General features: G+C 42.0%; 1 long non-coding RNA gene across 2 annotated transcripts in view; it reads left to right on the forward strand.

Annotated features, from left to right (window-relative positions):
- Positions 1-4,326: 4,326 nt before the first annotated feature.
- LOC133256928 (uncharacterized) overlaps positions 4,327-17,306 on the forward strand; it is a 46,888-nt gene continuing 33,908 nt past the window's right edge. The window contains exons 1-2 of one of the 2 annotated variants that reach the window (XR_009739337.1): positions 4,327-10,107; positions 11,720-11,824. This is a non-coding gene — a long non-coding RNA (uncharacterized LOC133256928). The other variant, XR_009739338.1, reaches the window with a different exon arrangement.

The raw sequence follows: 17,306 nt of genomic DNA on the forward strand, positions 1-17,306 counted from the left end.
TGGAAGAAAATGGCTTCTCTACAGCTCCTGAGTTTGCATGTTACACTGTTTGCATGACAGAGTTCCAGGTATATCAGAGGCTAAATCTCCGTCTCTTCTTCCCAATTTCAGGTTTCCAGTGGAAAGAATCTCGTCGACCAGCTTGGGACACATCCTACTCTAACTAAGGGGACAGGTTTTAAAATTGAAACATGGCTTCAGGAGGCTTACCCTATGAATAGTGTTGGGGGACCACTACCAGGAACAGGTGTCTGCTATTGAGTGATGCTGGGCTTCCCTGGTGGCACAGTGGTAGAAAACCCACCTGCCAATGCAGGAGACTCGAGTTCAATCCCCTGGAGAAGGAAATGGCACCCCACTGCTGTATTCTTGCCTGGGAAATCCCATAGACAGAGGAGCCTGTCTCTGTCCAAGAGGGCTACAGTCCAAGGGTTGGCAAAGACTCGGACATGACTTAGTGACTAAATAACAACAACATAGAGTGATGCTATGACCTTTCATTGGAAGCATGCTTCTGTAAGAGTTGAGCATGAGCACACTATTGTTGAATGAACGGATAACTAGGAAGCTTTAAGGCAACCTTGTTAGAGCCCGTACTCTTGTCCCTTTCCGAAACTCCTTCAGTCTCCCAGTTCTATAAAAACCTGCAAATGAAGGAAGCAGGATACACAGTGGTTATTAGCACACGTCTGGGTTAAATTGTCTTATTTTGGATCCTGTCCTGGAGGACTTGAGCAAGTGATGGAACCTACCTGAGCTGCAGGTTTCTCACCTCTAGAATGGGGATCATGAGGATTAACTAAGATAACATGAGTAAAGTGCTCAGAACAATGCACCTAATTATGTTGAAAAAGTGAAGGTGCAGTCGCTCAGTTGTGTCCAACTCTTTTCAAACCCATGGACTGTAGCCATGTGTCTCCTGCATTGTAGGCGGTTTCTTTACTGCTAAACCATTGGGGAAGCCCTGCAGATTGGGTCAAAGGAAAGAGAAGCAGAAAGTGGAGTGGGTTCAGATACCAAACTCAAATACCAGGCTTCTCTGTCTATGGGATTCTGCAAGCAAGAATACTGGAGTGGGTTGCCATTCCCTTCTCCAGGAGATCTTCCCAACCCAGGGATTGAACCCAGGTCTCCCACATTACAGGCAGATTCTTTACCATCTGAGCCACCAAGGAAGTCCAGTTATGTTAAGAACATAAGTTTTAAATAAAAATTAACTGATGGAGGGGGCTTCCTGGTGGCCCAGTGGCTAAGACTCTGTGTTCCTAATACAGGGGGGCTCGGGGTCAATCCCTGTTCTGGGAACTAGATCCCACATGCCACAACAAAGACCCGTTGCAGCCAAATAAATAAATAAAATAATTTTTTAAAAGAATTAGAAAAAGAAAGAAAATTAACTGATGGAGCTGAAGTTGACAGGAGCGGATCCAAATGTCTTTGATAAACAGGGCAAAAGAAAGATGAATTGTCAGATGGGCAAGTGGTCAGCTTGGTTCTCCAGATATCTCCAGGAATGTGGCCTTTGGAATAAGAGGTTTGGGGAGAAAAATAAGCCACGAAGATCTTATGGCGCCAACAGGGACTTTAGAGATCACAGGTCATATGCGCCAGTCACACTCCCTTTTGTTCCTAGAGATTTAATATCTACCAGCCTATTAAATGGTCATGATTTGGAGGAGAGAAGACAAGAAGAGGAATTACTTTCAGCTGGCCCCGGTCTTTAAATAACCCGGGGTACAGCATCTTTCAAACACAAAGGAGACCATGTGTAAAACATTAGTTAAATTCAGATATAAATCTAGTCTTTGACCAGTCCAAAGCTAATCAATATGCTTTTCTACTCTCTTTGAACTTTGCGTTTTCTGGCAACAACGAAAACCCCAAACCCCATCCAAAACCATCGTCCAGACAGCCCAACTCCTATGCTCCCCTCTCTCGTGTCACATATTGTTGACAGAACTCCTCTCATTACCACATTCATTCCAGTGGTGATTCAAATTCTTCTGCAGAAATGGACTTGAAAGACAGAAAATTGCTCTTGTAATCACTTAATAAGGAACCCTGGACAAGGAATACAGGACTATGAATATAGATTTACTCTTAGCTTTTATGGATGCATTTCCCTCGGTTATTTTCATTGAAAATCATGATGAACTAATTTAAATAGCAAGGTAAACTGAGATGGAAAATGATCCATAATAAGAATTTCGATGGAAAATATAGATTGGCCTGGTCTTCAGCACATCAAGGATTCTCTTGGTTTCAATGGCAAATTCGGAGAGATTTGAAATGTGTTTGTTTGAATGTGTCAGTTTTAGGCAGAACTAAACTACGCTGTCCCTTTCCAAAAATCAAGAATCTGCCCTGGAAAAAAATCATGCAGTATGATGTGCAAAGCAGAGGGGGAGGAAAGAAAGTAGTGGGTGAGAAAGACCCACCCAAGGACTGCAGCCAGCTTCCCCAGGAAGATTCATGACCACGCTTCAATCCTGTCCTGTGATTCTTTCCAAGGGATTTTACTATAAATCACTAAAAGCAACCGCTGCTGTTACCAGAGCTATCTTTGCCTCAAAAAGAAGAAAATTCAGGACATGCAATATAATCCTCTCGCTATCTAAGAGAGAAACCAGCCCATTTGTCATAAGAACCGAAAACACCAGCTATGTAGTATATTAAACATTAGCGTTTCATCTTTCATAAAAGGGGGGGCACGCATAGGATGTGATTGGATGCAACCATGATAAAGGGACTTAAATTGGATTGACTAACTATAACCTACAAAAACCATTGTAGTACAAATCCTTTTCAGTAAAAGGTAAGAAAATTCTATCAAAACTTTTTTTTAACCACTCTGAGCTATTCACAACAAATAGATCCTTACTCTTAGCAGATGTATAAGCATTTATGTAATGCAGGGGTTTCATAACTTGAAGAGTGTCATCAAAGTCAGAGCTGATACAGTGTTCCTCCCTTTGACTTGAATGCCTTCTTCTTCCCTATATAGGGTGATTATTGCTTCACAGTGTCCCCGGTATGAAAAGACTTTGAAAGGTCATTTGCCTTGCATCCCAACTAGCTGCATTAGCATTACCAAGGAGAGGCTGGTTAGAAATGCATAGTCTTGGGGTCCACCCCAGTCTTACTGGCTCAGCTTCTGCATTTCGACAGGATCCCCAGGTGATTCATAGGCGTAGTGAAGGTGAAACTGTGCCACCCTAAGCCATCCTGCTGCCTCTGAGCAAAGCGTGCACATCGGAATGGATAGACTGGTCTGCTTCAGCCAATTTCAGGTCCTTTATAGTTTATCCTGTGTGAGTCATTGAGAGGAAAGAGGAAATACACTCATTTAAGGAGGTCTTGCTTAGCCTAACAAAGCTAGCAACTTCTTCAATACATTCAGGTTCCTATTCTTGGAAGAACTGCTGCTCTGTGTCCTGTTGCTTGGTCATGTTGACTCTTTACGACCCTTTGGACTGTAGCCCACCAGGCTCCTCTGTCCATGGGATTTTTCAGGCAAGAATACTGGAGCGGGTTGCCATATCATTCTCCAAGGATCTTCCTGACTCAGAGATCGAACCCGAGTCTCCTGTGTTTTCTGCATTGCAGGCGGTTTCTTTACCGCTGAACCATTTGGGAAGCCCTGCAGGTTGGGTCAAAGGAAAGAGAAGCAGAAAGTGGAGTAGGTTCAAATACCAAACTCTAATAAAGTAAGGGTAGCACAGAAGCTGAGACTGTGAGGGATGGGGAGAACAGTTTCACCAAATTACCAGTTCCAAAATTGTCTCTGCACTGTGGGTGATTTATAGCCCTGGAAGCTTAAAGGCTTGAGTCTCTTGCTGTATTTTATTTCAGATTAGGAATTTTTATCTAGTACTTTCCTGCAGTTTAAAATGAAGGCCCTGGAACTACAAAAATGAATTTATCTGGTGGGCTGTGTTCATTTTGTAGTTATCCTGTAGGTTTCAGATTTGTTACAGAACTGGAATCTGGACAATAGAAAAACTCTCTGTTGGTTAATGGCAGCCAACTTCTAAACCAAAACTGAAGGACATAGGATAATTATGTATATGTTTCAGTGTCCTCAAATTTAGCTGCACATTAGAGTCCCCTAGATAAAAGGTTTTTACACAGCTTTCTTAAGGTATAACTGACATATAATAAGCTGTATATATTTTAGGTGTACAGTAGGAAGAATTTTGATATGTTATACATCTGTGAAACTATCACCATGATCAAGCTAATCACCCCTAAAGTTTCCTTGTGCCCCTTGGCAACTCCTCCACCCATTCTGTGACAACTAATTGCTTTCTGCCACCATAGGTTAGTTTCCATTTTCTAGAATTTTAATTTAATGGAACTATACTCTTTTTTTTTTTTTGAGGGGGGAGACCTGATTTCTCTTACTCAACATAATTATTCTGAGATTCATCCACATTGTTGCCTTTATTACTACTAGTTTGTCCTTTTTATTGCTGAGTAATACTCCACTGTATGAATATACCACAATTTATCTTAACCATTTACCAGTGAAAGACATTTGGGTTGTTTCCAGTTTTAAACAACTATGAATAGCACTGCTATAAACCTCCATGAACAAGTATGAGCATATGAGTTTTCATTTCTCTAAGTAAATACCTAAAAGTGGGTATGGTAAGTATACATTTAACTGTAAAACAAACTGCCAAATTGTTACCCAAAGTGACTGTACAATACCATTTTGCTTGCTTACCAGAAATGTATGAGTTCCAGTTGCTCCACATCCTCTCTAGGAATTGGATTGGTATTGTCAGTATTTCTAACTTTAGCTGTTTGAATAGATGTATAATTGTATCTCCATCGTGGTCTTAGTTTACATGTTCCTAGTGACTGCTGTGGAGAAGGAAACGGCAACCCACTCCAGTGTTCTTGCCTGGAGAATCCCAGGGACGGTGGAGCCTGGTGGGCTGCTGTCTCTGGGGTCGCACAGAGTCGGACACGACTGAAGCGACTTAGCAGCAGCAGCAGCAGCAGCAGCAGTGACTGCTGACGTTGAGAATCTTTTCATGTGTATGTTTGCCATCCTTATATCTTTTTTGGTGAGAATCTTTTAAGTCTTGTGCTTATTTTTTAATTGGGTTTTGTTTTCTTAATTGTTGAGTTTTAAGAGTTCTTTATGTATTCTGAATATAAGTCCTTTGTCAGATATATGGTTGATAAATACTGTCTTTCAAAGGGCAGAAGTTCTTAATTTTGATAAGGTTTAATTTATATTTTCTTTAATGGGTTGTACTTTTGGTGGTATAACTGACCAAAGATCACAAAGATTTTCTTCTATGTTATTTTTCTAGACATTTTATAATTTTAGGTTTTATATTTAGGTCTATAATCCATTTGGAGTTAGTTTTTATGTATGATGCAAGATATGGAATGATGTTTACTTTTTGCATAGGGATGTTCACTATTTATTGAAATGACTGACCTTTCTCTATTGAATTGCCTTTGTACCTTTGTGCAAAAGCCAATTGACCATATATTTGTGGGTCTTTTCTAAAGTCTCCATTCTGTTCCACTGATCTATCTTTATACCAATATCACATAGCCTTGATTACTATAGCTTTATTATTAGTCTTGAAATCCAACTTTATTCTTTCTCTAAATAAGAATTTTAGAATTAACTTAAATTTTACAGTATTTGTCAACTTCTGGGTTTAAAAAGTCTAATGGGATTTTGATTGGGATTTGATTTTATCAATCTATTTGGGAACAACTTACAGCTTAACAATTTTAAATATCCCAATCCAAGAACACAGTATATCTCTCATAAGTGTGATCATTTTTTAATCTCTTTTCAGCAATGTAGTTTCAGTGTACAGGTCTTATACTGCATTTTTGAGATTTAGTTTTAAGTAGTTGATACTGTTATGCCCTTGTAAATGTTTATGTAAGTTCAGTTTCCAACTGTTTGTTGTAACTATTTAGAAATACAGTTGATTTTTTAAAATATTGATCTTATGTCCTGCAGCCTCACTAAACTCATTTATTAGTCTTATAGCTTTTTTAGGTTCCATAGAATTTTCCACATAGATATTATGTTTTCGAGAGTAAAGACAGCTTTACTTCTTCTTGTCTAGAGTGGCTTCCTTTTATATATTTTTTCTTGCCTTATTGTACTTGCTAGAAGCAGTAAATTGCTAAATAGAAATAGTGACAGTGGACAGCCTTGCCTGTACTTGGTCTTAGAGGAAAGAGAGCCAGTCTTTTCCATTAAGTGTGATGTTATCATTAGGGTTTTCATAGATGCCCTTTCGCAAGTTGAGAAGTTCCCTACTTTGCTGAGAGTTGCTTTTTTAAAAAATCAGAAATGGATCTTGAATTTTGTCAAGTCTGCATCTATTGAGCTATTCTTATGGTTTTTCTTTTAAGCCTGTTAACATGGTGAATTACACTGATTTTCAAATATCAAACTAACCTTGAAATCTTGAGGTAAATCCATTTGTTTACTATTTATTATCATATATATATATATGTATATATATATAGTTAGATTCCATTTGCTAAAACTTACTTAAGAATTTTTACATCTATACTCATGAGATATCAGTCTCTGCTTTTCTTTTATTGTAATGTTTTTGTCTAGTTTTGGTATCAGAGTAATTCTAATCTTATAGAATGAGTTGGGATATGTTCCATCCCCATCCCCTTCAAGTTATTTGAAGTGTTTGTATATAGAATTAATATTATTTCTTCCTTAAATATTGGATAGAATTCATCTTGGACTAAAATTTTCTTTGTGGGAAGATTTTTAACCACTAACTCAATTTATTTAACAGATGTAGAGCTATACTGGTTATCTATTTTTGTTTGTTTGTTTGAATAATAAATTCTATCAAAAAATTTTTATATTTCCTCTAAGTTGGTCATATTATTGGCACAAAGCTATTCTTGATATTATCTTATAGTAATTTTAATATCTGTAGAATACATAGTGATATCACCTCTCTCAATCCTGATATTAGTAATTTGTGTCTTCTTTCTCTTTTTTTCCTGATCAGTCTGGCTAGAGGTCTATCAATTTTACTAATCTTCTCAAAGAACCAGCTTTTAATTTCATGTATTTTTCTCCATTGTTTTTGTTTTCTGTTTCACTAATATCTTCTCTAATCTTGATAATTTACATTTTTCTGCTTAGTTGAGGTTTAATTTGCTCTTTTTCTAGTTGCTTATGGTGGTATCTAAAGTCATTGGTTTAAGGCCTTTCTTCTTCTGTACTATGTTTAGTGGTATAACTTGCCTATAAATATGTTTTGGCTAAACTTCAGAAATTTTGATATACTGTGTTTTCATTTAGTTCCAGATTATTTCTTAATTACCCTTTTGATTTCTTCTTTGACCTGTAGGTTATATAGAAGTGTGCAAATTCATTCCCAAACAATTGGCTACTTTCCAGATATCTTTCTGTTATTAACATTTAGCTTAATTCCTCTGTAACAAAAAAAACATTCTTCTGATTTGGATATTTTAAAATTTCTTAAGACTTATTTTGTAGTTAGACTATGGTCTATGTTGGAAATTTTTCTGTGTGCTCTTGAAAAGAATAAGTACACTGTTAAGTGGAATGTTCTTAAAAATGTTAAGTTAAATTAGTTGATAGCATTGCTCAAGTCCTCTATATCCTTACTGATTTTCTATTGTACATGTTCCATCAATTAGTAAGAGAAAGGTTTTGAAATCTTCAACTATAATTATAGATTTGTTTTTTTCTCTTTTACAGTTCTAAATATCCCACCACCAAAGCCACACATGATAAAAATCAATTCAGAACCTCTGGGGGCGTGACCCCAGCCATCATTATGTTTTTAACTCCCCAGAGTGATTTGGGCTTCCCTGGTGGCTCAAATGGTAAAGCGTCTGCCTGGAATGCAGGAGACCTGGGTTTGATCCCTGGGTCTGGAAGATTCCCTCGAGAAGGAAATGGCAACCCGCTCCAGTACTCTTGCCTGGAAAATTCCATGGATGAAGGAGCCTGGTAGGCTACAGTCCATGGGGTTGCAAAGAGTCAGACACGACAGAGCGACTTCACTGGTAGAGTGATTCTCGTGTGCAGCCAGGTTTGAGAAACGTCGCCTCATGCAGTCCACATTGTGAATTCAACAGATTCTCAAATGCATTATCTTATTTAATCCTCATGCCTGCCTTTGAGTTAGGCATTATTCATTTCTATTTTACCTAAAATGAAATTAAGTCCTAGACATTTGTCTAAGATCACACAGTTGACCAGAAAGCCTAGCTGGGGTTTGAACCCAAGTGACCTAATTCATAGTTTATTCCTTTGAGGTACTTACATTTTGTTCTGTGAGCTATGTTTATTGACTAGAATTCTATCTGTATTTCTATTCTATCCCCCTAACACACTCTTTTGGGTTGTGGGCAGAAGTTGTGTCTAACCCAAAACTTATAATTTTCACTGGACCTACCACAGTGTCTGTCCCCTGGAGACGATTCTAAGGTTTTTCTTTTTCCTGTTGAGAGATCTAAGTATCTGGGTTCATGTCACCACATAGTCATCCATCTGCCTTTTTCATAGTCTATCCACAATCTAAGGTTTAAGTCAAGCTGTAATTAACACTGGCACACAAACTCTTCTCCAGAAACCTTCTCGGGCTGCAGACTGTCAGCCTGCTTCACTCCACTAATACACAACATTGGCAGCCTGGGCCCAGAATTAGCCCTGAGCTACCCATACAAGTTTGGGGCAAGATTATGAGAGAAGAGCAGCCGGGGATGGATGGTTTGTTTGAGTGCTTCCAACAGGAGAAGTAATGATGAAAGAAGTCCTGCCCATGCCAACCCCTCATTTGTACTTGGCTGTCAGGGGTTTCTGGCTGGTCTTTTTCGATTTGTCATTATTTTTTTCCAGAGGTTCTGGGTTTGCCTGCATGTGTCTGCTGCTATGTGGATGCTATGATTAATTAAGTTGGTCAACGATTAATATTTAAAGATCAGGAGTGATTTGAATCATTCCTCCAGAGGAGTTGCTCAACTGCCTCCAGGGAAAGGGATTAGCCCCCCCAAAATGGATCATTAATGTTTTTGAGATAGTGTGCCTTTCAAAGAGACAGATACCTCATAATTTGTTTCACCATTCCTCTGCTACTGTCCATTGTTCATTGTTTCCAGTTTTCACAGTTATCAGTGATTCTCCCATAAATATCTATATTCATATAAAGATTTCCTTCCCCCTTCTTTTGAATTATTTTATTTGTAGAAATTTCCAGGAGTGCTATTACTATACAGAAGGGCTTGAATGATTTTAAGGGATTATGAGCTCTTAAAAAGGCAGTACCACAGAGTTCATAGCCCATGTCACATCTTGATTAGTTGAATTAATTATGACAAGGAAGAGCCAAGTTATTTCCTAAAGCATCACTCACTGTCCAGTCTTATCCCACAGAGTGGTGTGAGCAGTACTAGATAAAGGCATCTCCATCACCTCATTCTTTATTCCACCAAAACTCACCTAAAAAAAAAAAAAATCCTCACACATTTTAAGCGATGAGCTTTTGGAATAAATTTAAGGAACTCCAGAACGAAACCATGGGACAAATCAGTGACGCACCTCCTGAGATAAATGCTGTCTTAGAAATGAAAGGAGAGCATGCAGTGTGCGTGGCAGGGGGGACAGTAGGCAGGGGGGACAGTAGGGCGAGGGTACAGGTCAGATATGATTGGAACGTTGGTGTCACAGTTGTCCCCTGCAAACTGGTTTCTGGGAGCTGGGTGCAGACAGCCTGAGTTGAAAGCCAAACACAGACAGCAGCTGTTGAGGATGTAAAGTCTCTGGCCAGAGTGGATAGGGAGATGGGTGTGGTCACCCATAGACCAATTTCCACCCCACCCTATGAGCCCAGTGACAGAGGCTGAGAAGAAAGAACTTCCCGTGTTGCATTCCAGTGCTCCTTTCTGGGCTTAGTGGGAATCTTCGAGAATGCAAGAGACTGGTTGCCAGGCCTGATTACCCTGCACACACTCCCTCAACTGGGTTCCCCTGACAGTCACCGAGACTCTGGAGAACACCACGACCAGCCACACTGGCCCTGGATGGCTGCACTGCGCTGGCCATAGCCCCAGGTATAAAGTACAAGTAAATCCTACAACCATCCTCTCGGGACTGTGGGGAAAGTGCAGGGAGCCTGAGGATCTTTCCTGCATTGCACAAGGAAGCGCTGATCCACCAGATCACCACCGGCCCCTTCTGCAATTTCTCAGAACCTCTGACAAGAGCCCTCAGGCTGCATCACTGAGCAAGGAATCTTCATTATTCATTTCAACATCACTCTTCTTGGAAACCCTGACTGCTCCACTCTCCAGAAATAATCCATCAAACTTCTCCCTTTGTTGAAGTCACACTGTGAAAACTCCCATAATCAAATTCCCCATGTTCGGATCTCTGCTGATGTTATTATGTAACAGCGGAGTCCAGAGCAAAGAGTGGGGCAGACTGACATCTCTTTTTTTTTTTTTTTTCTTTCTCAGCCTTTTAACTTTTTATCATGAAATGTTTTAAACATACACAAAGTGAGACAGAATGGCGTAGTGAACCCCATGTCCCTCCCACCCAGTTGGAACAATCTCTACAGGCGCTGATCTTGTTTCAAGGAGCACCCCTATCCTACTTCCATCCCCTCCCCCACAAATATGCACATTTCCTTAACTGGAAAATTTTTTTTTATGTGGACTATTTTTAATGCCTTTCTGAATTAGTTACAATATAGCTTGTTTTATGTTTTGGTTTTTTGGCCTCCAGGCATATCGGATCTTAGCTCCCTAAGCAGGGATTAAACCTGCACTTTCTTGCATTGGATGGCAAAGTCTTAACCATTGGATCTCCAGGGAAGTCCCTAACTGGAATTTTTAAAAGCAAGTCCCAGACACAATGTCATTTCACTTGTAAATACTCCGGTATGCCTCTGTATCTAAAAAGAACTTTCTTTTTTGATGTAACTTCTATAGGCACTGGTATTTATTTAGCAACTATTGGTATTTGTTTGGGATTGATATTAGGTTAAGCATAGCATCACTGACTCAATGGACATGAATTTGATCAAACTCCAGGAGACAGTGAAGGATAGGGAAGCCTGGCGTACCACAGTCCATGGGGTTGAAAACAGTTGAACATGACTTATCGACTGAACAACACATGACAATAAGACCCTTTACATAATTTAGTTAATGAAATCTCAGCCCAGCAGAGAAACACCTTAGAAATTCATAACCTCCCCAGTGGAAAGAAATGCTCTGGCCTTGAGAACTTTGCTGTTTGCATTTTACTCATGAAGAAAAACTGCTCAGCCAAGTCAGGGTAAGCTGTGGAGAGGCTGCAATCCAAGAGACCGCAGAGCTTGGAACAAGAGGCAACGAGTCAGAGCCTGACTTGCTCCATTCCCCCTGGATATTCAGGTTATTAAAGGGACAAAGCTTCCTCATATGAAAAATTCCTTTTAAAAATGAAACAAAAAACCTTACTTAAACCTTTAAATTACATTATCAAGATAGAAACACCCAGACTTCTTAAAAAGGTAGTGCCTTAAAAGAAAAAACTGTTCATAAAAAGAGTTTTGAAAAATCTGATTCCTCTTTCTACTCTGATCAGGTGTGTGTGCAGAGAGAGCCCTGGAGGAATGTTGCTCCAAGCCTAAGCAATCTCAGTGTATTTCTGTTTGCTCTGTGCTCTTCCTTGCAGTCTCTGCACCTCATCTACATACCCGCACTCAGGAGATGGAAGCAGAGGAGCAGCACTAGACTGACCTGCCCGAAGAAATGTTCGACTGCACAAGCATAGCCTTGGGTGAGTCTCTGCCTCAAGGACAGGCTGATAAACTCACTCTCAGTCACACAGGCTTTGGGCCTTCTAACTCCAGCCTCCTAGACTCAAAACCCTAGGTCAGCCCTGGAGACAGTCACAGCATACTGCTGATTCTCCCTTATGCTTGCCATTACTTCATGCAAGAGTGCCCAGTGTGAATGGATGCCCTCCTCAGGCCCAGTCCACCACGGCTGGAGATTGGGATGTGTTACACAAAGGAGCTGCCACCCACTGTTGTGGGTGAGGACTGTGCATGAGGAAGGAGATACTGTCACCCTGGTTGGCAGTGTGCATAGCACTCACTGAAAACTGGGCTACTTTATTTATTTAATTTTTGTCTGTGCTGGGCTTCACTGCTGTGCGCTGGCTTTCTCTAGTTGCGGTGAGGCAGGGCTTCTCTTTGTTGTAGTGCATGGGTTTCTCATTGCGATGGCTTCTTTTGTTGTGGAACACAGGCTCCAGGGGCTTCCCTGGCTCACTGGTAAAAAGTCTGCCTGCAATGAAGGAGATGTGGGTTTGATCCCTGGGTCAGGAAGATCCCCTGGAGGAGGAAAACAGACAACAAATTATAACTATGTATCAGGTTGTGATAGAAGAAGGCAATGGCACCCCACTCCAGTACTCTTGCCTGGAAAATCCCATGGATGGAGGAGCCTGGTAGGCTGCAGTCCATGGGGTTGCTGGGAGTCGGACACGACTGAGCGACTTCACTTTCACTTTTCACTTTCATGCACTGGAAAAGGAAATGGCAACCCACTCCAGTATTCTTGCCTGGAGCATCCCATGGACAGAAGAGCCTGGCGGGCTCCAATCCATGGGGTCACAAAAGAGTCAGACACGCCTTAGCCAGTAAACGACAATGGGCTGTAGAGCATGGGCTTCAGTAGTGGTGGTGCACAGGCAGCCTGTGGAATCTTTCTGGGCCAGGGAAGGCAAACTTAACCACCGCACCTCCAGGGAAGACCCCGAGCTACTTCCATAGGCTTTGATAGGTGTTCCCTCCATCCGGGCCAACCCGTCCGATGTCTCTGTGACTTGCCGTCTTGCCGCTTTCACTTCTTTCGCATCTCTGCACAAGTACCCCATTATCAGGGAGGCCTTCTCCCCCCACCCCAACACACACCCAGCCTTTTCTTCTCCTTGCTCTCCCTCTACCACTATCACAACCTGATACTGCTACTGCTGCTGCTGCTAAGTCGCTTCAGTCGTGTCCGACTCTGTGCGACCCCATAGACGGCAGCCCGCCAGGCCCGGCCAACCCTGGGATTCTCCAGGCAAGAACACTGGAGTGGGTTGCCATTTCCTTTTCCAGTGCATGAAAGTGAAAAGTGAAAGTGAAGTCGCTCAGTCATGTCCGACTCCCAGCAACCCCATGGACTGCAGCCTACCAGGCTCCTCTGTCCATGGGATTTTCCAGGCAAGAGTACTGGAGTGGGGTGCCATTGCCTTCTCCTATCACAACCTGATACATAGTTATAATTTGTTGTCTGTTTTGGTCCCTACCCTATGCCTTGAACCTGGATCGGTGCCTAGAACGTCCAGCAAGGGTTCATCACATTTGTCCAGGGTGAATGATCTCCTTAAGAACAAGGCCATGACCCCTTTTCCTGCCATACCTGACTGATCAGAGCAGGCAGTGAAAACAGATGCTCTTTGCCGAGCAGGAACTCTGTAGGAAATCAATGGGGAAATACAAAGGAGCTTTCCATATCCAACACTCACCCCAAAAACCTAGCTGTTCTAGTAGGAAAGCCACTTTCTTAAAGCTGTATCTTCCGTGACCACCTTTTGAGCTTGGGACCACCAGCTCGTCCTGTGTTCTTACCCTTCAGGGTATACATGAAGCTTCCCAGTGCCCCGACTAACAAACTTTCAGGCACTTACACTTTCATAATAATATATCCCTCTCAGAGCTATACCACTGAAAGGTGTTCCTTCAACAACAGAAAGATTTATTACTTTCTTCCCCCACAGAAAAACCACAAAAATATTTTCTTCTTGACTACAGCAGTGAGTTCCAAGTTTCATTAAAGAACTGGCCAGATGCTTCCTCCTAGCTTGTGTGGGAAGAAGTTAAGATAAAGGGCACTTGGAACTCTACCTCTGAACACCTGCCTCATACCTTATTCCCTCATGACAGGTCTTCTTCCTGTTTTCCTGGGGTTGGGGATATAGAGCTGTATGTGACCTGCTTCTCCCAGCAGCTGGGGCTCTGGAACACCCCTCCCCACCCTCTCCTTTTGGGTATTAATAATAGATGGCTTTTATTGAACTGTGCACCTGCCATAAACCAGACATGGCACTTCACAAATTGTTTCAAATTCTTAATCTCCAAACTGGAAAAAGCTGTAACCTGAGTGTCTGCTGCTTGGACAGCCCCTCTCTCTGTAACAGCAGAGTCTGTCTTTCTGTCTCTGTCACTGAGAACCATTCTCCCCCAGTAGATTTGCAGAGAAGAATGGGTCTCTCATCTCCAAAGCCAGTCCAGGCTGTGGCCAGCTCCACTGCTTTCTCCTGCCCCCAGCTCCACCCTCAGCCAGGTTTCTGCTCGCCGGAGTGTGGGGCCTGGCCTGTGTTCTGGGGCTGCCATCTTCCCCGAGTATGACACTCATGGTGGCCTTGGGGGTGACATTGACAGAATAACGGCCCCTAGAACGTCCACATTCTGGAACCTGTGAATATGTTACCTTACATGGTAAAAGGACTTTGCAGATGCAATTAAGTTAAGGACCTTGAGTTGGGGAGATTGTCCTGAAATATCCGGGTGAACACAATGTAATCACAAGGGTCCTTATAAGGGAAAGAGAGTAAAAGTCAGAGAGGGAGATATGACGATGGGAGCAGAGGTCAGAGGGATATGAGGAAGAGGCCAAGGAATGCAGGCTGTCTTTAGAAGCTGAAAAGGGCAAGAAAACAGATTCTCGCTTGGTGGATTCAGAAGGAATGCAGCCCTGTAGACATCTTGATTTTAGGTCTTCTAACCTGCGCACAGTAAGATAGTACATTTGTGGTGTTGGTGACAGTTCGTTATACCAGCCATAGAAAACTAATACAAGGGACAGTGCAGGGAAGTCACATTCGCTGTTGTTGTCTTCTCTCTTAATTCTACACATCCAACATGAATGTGTAGGCCACTTCATTAAAAATTTGGGATATGTATAGGGGAAAAAATGAAAATTAAACATAATTGTTCCCAGAGCCCCAAGTGAAGAAGGAAAAGCCCTTAGCAGTGTGTCTTCATAGGCCTGGTCCATTTCCTAACCTTGCTGACCAGTCCCAAGGCCAAACCTATTTCTTCTTTTCCTCTGTGAGCCCACTGCTCTCCATGGTGCCATTCATTCATTCAAGTGTTTACTAATTGCCTGTGGTGTCCAAGGCACCATTCTAGGTGCTGGGAGTACAGCACACAGAAGACAAAGAATACAAGCTGTCACTATATTTACCATTTACTGCAACACCCCTCCAAGCCCCATGATATCCCCACTCAACAAAATCCATCCAACCCTTACCCTCTACCACAAATAGGACCATCTATAGCATAAGGATAATCTACAGCCAAACATTTTTCAGAGTCTAAGTTACTCAGAAATCATACCGTTGTTAGATGACTCCCAGAATAATCTATGAGAGGTTTCATTTCTCCAGTTCTTGTTCTCTTTAGGGTCCCTCTGCCAGAGTGTAATCAAGGTACCCCTCCTCATTCTTCCTGTGGTCTTCTGATCACCAATGATTAATTCTTAGATATCTCACACACACACACACATACACATACACCAAAGAAAAACCATCAGTGTTAGTCCAAATCCATACTAAGGAAGTGAGGGGAGAATCATCCTACATGAATTTCATTCTTCCAACACATTCTGCCCAACTAAATGCGGACATGCCTCACTTTTGTTATGCAAAGCAGCTCCAATTCCCCCTTTCTCAGTTCCTACCTGTAGACTACGCCCAGGACCTGCCCTAGCAATGCTGCCTATTACGGTGCCCTTCCGAACAGAAAGACCTCTAGTCATTACATCATCCCTTTCTACCCAGAAGCTTGGTAGATGTGCATTTTAGATTCATTGAGCCGCATCACGTTCCTATCCAGGGCTTCTTCGACTAACAGACTCCACAAGGACATGAATCTGCACCCTCTTTCCCCAATCCCTACCAAGCGCTCCAGAGTCATGGGACTTTTCTAGCTATAGGAAGGAACTCCCAAGGGAAAATACCTCCTTTTCATCACTTGTAAATGATTCTCTCCTTCTTCTTCTCTTCCTCTCCTATGGTCTTTTCCTAACAAAGGATAAACGGGCGCCATCCAGCAGATACTTCTTAAAAAAAAAAAAAATTGGAAGGACCCTTACGGAGACGGAGGGTGGGGGCCGGCGTGCAGACTCCGCGCACGACCGCCGGCCCTGCGCGTGCGCCCTGGCGCGGCCCGGGTGTTAAAAAAAAAAAAAAAAATTGTATTGGAGTATAGTTGATTTACAGTGTTGACAGGTGTCCATCAAAGTAATTCAGTCATACATATACATACATCTACTCTTTCTCAGATTCTTTTCCCAGATTCTTATCCCAATTACAGAATATTGAGTAGAGTTCCCGTCCTATATCATAGGTCCTTGTTGATTATTTTATATAGAGTAGTTGCTGCTGCTGCTGCTAAGTCGCTTCAGTTGTGTCCGACTCTGTGCGACCCCATAGAGGGCAGCCCACCAGGCTTCCCCGTCCCTGGGATTCTCCAGGCAAGAACAGTGGAGTGGGTTGCCATTTCCTTCTCCAATATAGAGTAGTGTGTATATGCTAATCCCAAACTCTTAATTTACCCCCTGCCCCACATCCTGGCCTTTCCCCTTTGATAACCATAAGTTTGTTTTCAAAGTCTGAGTCTGTTTCTGTTTTATACATAAGTTCATTTGTATTCTTTTTTTTTTTTTTAGATCCCACAGATAAGTGATATCACATGATATTTGTCTTTCTCAAGCAAGTACTTTTGATTAAAGCAAATATTAGTTCTCTGGGCACTGAGAAATTTCAGAAGGAAAAAAATGTTAGCAATAGAATCCAATGAAGCTTACTACCATTAGCTACACAGTGCTGGTTGAAAGGTGATTACTGTAATAGAAATAAAAATGCGTTGATTATGTGTTTACTGGGTGCCAGGGCTTTACTAAATGTTTTTCTTGCCTTTAGCTCATTTAGTCCTCCTCAGTGCAGTTGCTGCTGCTGCTGAGTTGCTTCAGTTGTGTCCGACTCTGTGCGACCCCATAGACGGCAGCCCACCAGGCTCCCTCGTCCCTGGGATTCTCCAGGCAAGAGCACTGGAGTGGGTTGCCATTTCCTTCTCCAATGCATGAAAGTGAAAAGTGAAAGTGAAGTCGCTCAGTCGTGTCCGACTCTTAACGACCCCATGGACAGCAGCCCACCAGGCTCCTCCGTCCGTGGGATTTTCCAGGCAAGAGTACTGGAGTGGGGT

The sequence above is a fragment of the Bos javanicus genome, chromosome 11 (assembly GCF_032452875.1).
Source record: "Bos javanicus breed banteng chromosome 11, ARS-OSU_banteng_1.0, whole genome shotgun sequence".
In the NCBI taxonomy this organism is placed as follows: domain Eukaryota; kingdom Metazoa; phylum Chordata; class Mammalia; order Artiodactyla; family Bovidae; genus Bos; species Bos javanicus.